This window comes from Trichechus manatus, unplaced genomic scaffold, assembly GCF_000243295.1.
Source record: "Trichechus manatus latirostris isolate Lorelei unplaced genomic scaffold, TriManLat1.0 scaffold00078, whole genome shotgun sequence".
In the NCBI taxonomy this organism is placed as follows: Eukaryota; Metazoa; Chordata; class Mammalia; order Sirenia; family Trichechidae; genus Trichechus; species Trichechus manatus.
In genome coordinates, this window is record NW_004444014.1 from 1,235,697 (window position 1) to 1,240,575 (window position 4,879).

The 4,879-nt window shown below is 44.9% G+C and overlaps 1 non-coding gene across 1 annotated transcript; it reads right to left on the reverse strand.

Annotated features, from left to right (window-relative positions):
* Positions 1-1,075: 1,075 nt before the first annotated feature.
* LOC111821352 (U5 spliceosomal RNA) lies at positions 1,076-1,190 on the reverse strand. Its single transcript, XR_002824784.1, has one exon. It is a non-coding gene; the product is annotated as a U5 spliceosomal RNA (small nuclear RNA).
* Between the last annotated feature and the right edge of the window lie 3,689 nt (positions 1,191-4,879).

Consider the following 4,879-nt stretch of genomic DNA (forward strand, 5'->3'; position numbering starts at 1 on the left):
AAAAATAAATCTTGTCTTTTGTATAGCTGTTCTAGATTGAATTGTGTCCCTCAAAAATATGTGTTGTAAATCCTAATATTTGCGGCCCTTGTGGCACAGTAGTTAAGAGCTCAGGCTGCCAACCAAAAGGTTGACAGTTCGAATCCACCAGCTGCACCTTGGAAACCCTACAGGGCAGTTCTGCTCTATTCTATAGGGTTGCTGTGAGTAGGAATCAACTCAGCGGCAACAGGTTTGGGGTTTTTTTTTTGTTGTTGTTGTTTGTTTTGTTTTTTTTTATGCCTGAGGTTATAATCCAATTTGGAAATGGTTTGTCTTTGTCAGGATTAGTATAGGGTGTGTCTTAAGTCAATCTCTTTTGAGATATAAAAAAGATTAAACAAGCCAGTGAAAGAAGCAGAGATGGGAGAAGAGAGGTGCCACACCACATGAAGATTGCCCCGGAGCAAAAGACAGAGAGAGAACGCCTTTCCCTAGAGCCAGCACCCTGAATTCAAACTTGTTAGCCTCCTAGACTGTGAGAAAATGAATTTGTTAAACCCACTCACTGTGGTATTTCTGTTATAGCAGCATCAGTTAACTAAGACAATAGCCGAGGGAATACAACTCGTTACATGCCATCACGTCTGTCCCGAGTCATAGCAACCCTGTGTATGACAGAACAAAACACTGCCCGGTCCTGTGCCATCCTCACAATATTCGAGCCCGTTGTTGCAGCCACTGTGCTAATCCATCTCAGTAAGGGTCTTCCTCTTTCACTGACCCTCTACCACAAATATGGATCTCTTCCCATTGGTTGGTTACTTAGCTGTCTTCGAAATCTCTTGAAATCTCAGTTGGTATTCATTTTGTCAATTCCCGGAGACTTGTTTTTCATGGATGCCTTCAGTATAGCTGGAACTTCTTTCTTCTACACTGTTAGTTGTTCAGTAGTTTACCAGGATTTCATTTTCTTGAACCACCCTTTGAAATCTTATATTCACTTCTTTTATTTTATTGCTCGTCTGTATTTTAGTTAAAAAAATTATACAAGTAAACATAAGGTAAAGAAGTCTGTTTTTGGAAACCACTGATAAGCCATGCATATGCAAGGCCTCAAAAAATTGATTAAAAACTCAAAATTGTTCTCTCCACGGAAATCTTTAGTAAAAGGCGAAAGATTTATACGATATGAAGAGAAAGCAGAGTATACAGCCGGCTTCTGGGACAGATTATTGAGGTAACTGTTACACCTAACACAGTAATGGTGACTGTATATTCAAAAGAGATAACGACTGCTCCCTTATTCTCTGATAATTCTGTGAGAGTGTTCTCATTTTGAGGTCATAGGAAATGGAGAATCAATCTAATCGTTTTAAAGTAGAAAATTGTCCTCTGTGCAGTGCATTGTGGATATGCAAATATCCACAATAATCATTAGCTATCATGCTGGGCTCAGGCCACCACTAGGGGGCAGAGGGGAGACCAGACTTTCAGAGAGTGACCTGAGCCTTGTCCAACCAGCAAGTCTGAGTTTATCTGTTTTAAAATTGGCGCTCCAATAAAAATTTACATTGAATTTTTTTTAAAGTCCTGAAGAAAAAGGTATCAGTGGGGGAAGAGGGAGGACTTTGAGGGCACTGGACCAAACAAATCTTTTGAGACTCAACATTTGTAAGATGTCTCCTGCTATCTAAGGCCATAGGAGTCCTGGGTGGTGCAAATCGTTAACCGCTCTAGCCAAAACATTGGCAGTTTGAACCCATGCAGAGGTGCCTCAGAAGTCAGGCCTGGCGATCTGCTTCCAAAAGGTCACAGCCTAGAAGAAAGTCCCATGGGAACAGTTCTACTCTGCAACCTGGGGTCACCATGAGTCAGACTCTACTCAAAGGCAACTAACAACAACAATGTCTAAGACCATAGTCAGAAATGCTGTTTACCTTAAAGTTGCGTAGCTTTACAGTTTATAAAATGCTGTTACATTTTCACATTTAATCCTCACAAACGCCTGCTTTGAGGGATTGTTGTTGGATGCCATCAAGTCAATTCTGACTCGTAGTAACCCCATGTGACAGAGTAGAACTGCCACATATGGTTTTCTAGGCTGTAATCTTTGTGGGAGCAGATGGTCAGGTCTTTCTTCTGCAGAGCCACTGGGTTGGTTTGAACTGCCAACCTTTCAGTTAGCAATGGAGCACTTAACAATTGCACCACCAGGGCTCCTTGAAGGGATCTAAACCAAAACCAAACCTGTTGCCATGGAGTCGACTCTGACTCAGTAGGACAGAGTAGAACTTCCCCATCGGGTTTCCAAGGCTGCAGTCTTTACTGAAGGAGCCCTGGTGGTGCAGTGGTTAAGTGCTTGTCTGCTAACCAAAAGGCCAGTGGTTCAAACCCATCAGTGATTCTGTGGGAGAAAGATGTGGCAGTCTGCTCCTGTAAAGACTAACCAAAAAAAAAACCCTGTTGCCATCGAGTCGATTCTGACTCATAGGGTTTCCAGGGAGGGGCTGAAGGATTCGAACCACTCACCTTTTGGTTAGCAGCCATAGCTCTCAACCACTGCGCCACCACCCTCTGGGGCAGTTCTACAGGGTCTCTATGAGTCAGAATCGACTAGAAGCCAACAGGTTTTGTTTTGTTTTTTTACTCTCTGGCACAAACACCCACCTGCTGAGCAGATTCCCCTTCTGTGTCCGCGCTGCCCTGGCCTGCTGTGTAGACTCATCACCATGTAGTCTCAGGGAAAATAAAACACTCCCCAAACCGCCACATTCCAGGCAACAGGTGAGAGAGTGAGGGTAAATTCTGGACCAGTTCAGGCCTTGGCAAAATTTCTGGGGCAGAAGAGGGGAGGGGGAGCAACATTTCAGGAGCTAAACAAAGGTTCTAGATTTCACGTGCAGTGGATAATAGTCTAGTCCTCCAGCTCAAGTATATAAGAAACATCACTTTCTTTATTTCTTATAAGTCAATTTCAACTCTAAGGGCCCCTACCTGATGGGAAGGCTCATCTCAGTCATTGCTGAAGCCTCATTTCCCTTCACCATCCAGGAACCCCGAAATCCAGGTGCCTGGAAAGTTGGGGGGAGGGCTCTAATCTTCCAGCCTTGCAGCTACCCCATATGCCAAATTCCAGTGGTGCACTGTAGGATGGCTCCCTGTTTTCTTGCCATATATGGGGAGCAGAAGTCTTTGCTAAGGCTGAGATTCCTGAAGGCACCCCCGCCCCACAAAGGTGGACTGGCCACCTCCATCATGGATGACTGTGCACTGATGAGGGGGCCCCCCTCTCTCTTCTTCCAGGACCTCAGGATTGCTTCTCTCTCAAAGGCTGTCTCCGCTCCTTCCCCGCCTGCCCAACACACAGGAAACCCAGTGAACTTAGGCTTTTTTCAAAGGACAGAAAGAGTCACTGACCTCAGTCTTCAGCTTTGCACCAAGTCCAAATCCTTGAAACAAGGAATTACAGGCACGGCAGTCTGCTAGAATTGGAAGGTGGGGGGAATACTATGAGAAACACACAAATTAATATGTCAGAAGTCATCCTGCCACTTATTCATTCAACTAGCATTTTATGGGCACTTAAGTTCCTGGGTAAGGAGCCCTGGTGGTGCAGTGATTAAACGCTCAGCACTAACTGAAAGGTTGTTGGTTCAAACCCACCAGCTGCTCCTCGGGAGAAAACTGTGGCAGTCTGCTACAACCTAGGAAACCCTATGGGGCAGTTCTACTCTGTCCTGTAGGGTCGCTATGAGTCTAAATCAACTCGACAGCAATAGGTTTGGTTTTGAAAAGTCCCTGGGTGGTCCAAATAGTTAATGCGCTCATTTGCTAACCGAGAGCACCTCAGAAGAAAGGCCCAGCGATCTGCTTCTGAAAAACCAGCCATTGAAAACCCTATGGAACAGCTGTACTCTGACATACATGGGGTTGCTAAGAGTCCGAATTGACTAGATGGCAATTGATGTGGTCTTTTACTTTGGCGCCAAACCCCCTGCTAGGTACTGGGGACACAGAGGTGACCAGTGCAGCGCTCAGCCTCGTCTGCCCTAGTGAGGAAGGCAGACATGAGGTCACCTGACATTAGGACTATGTGACAACATAATAGACATATGCACCCAGATTCTTCAGAGCCAAGACAAGGAAGCTGCAAACTCAGCCTGGGCCTGTTTGGGGAGGACTCGCCTAGGAGGAGCAGTCTGAGCACGATTCCAAGAACGAAGAGAATTTTGCTGCATAGACAAGAAGGGCATTGTAGACAGATGTCACCAAGGAGTAAAAAAGCCAGGCATTCTGGGAATGAGTGTGCCTGGAGGTGGAGTGTTCTTCTGGGAGTGGTGAGGGGAACAGTGAGAGAAGCTTAGAAAAAGGAAAGAAATCCCCAGGGAAGGCTTATTCATAAAATGGACTGTGATGGTTGTTTTTTTCTTTTTTTCTTGCTAAAGTGGAAGCGGGGGCGGGGGTTCAATAAACAACCCTCTCACTTTCTCTCTCCATGTCTGAACCAATTGAGGAATAAGACATTGGAAACAGATGAGTGTTTAAACATCAACTTTGGTGCAGATAAAAGGTACATGGGAGGAAGTGGCACAAATGCACAGTCTCCGTGGGCTTCTTATGGGTCACGGCCAGTGTACAGACATTGACTCAGTTACAGACAGAGCTGGTGTCATGGATTGAATTGTGTCCCCCAGAAATATCTGTCAACTTGGCTGGGTTATGATTCCCAGTATTGTATAATTGTGTACCATTTTGTAATCTGACGTGATTTCCTTATGTGTTATAAATTCAGTCACTATGATCTAATAAGATGGGTTAGCAGCAGTTACACTGATGAGGTATACAAGGTTGTCTTAAGCCAATCTCTTTTGAGATATAAAAGAGAGAAGCAAGCAGA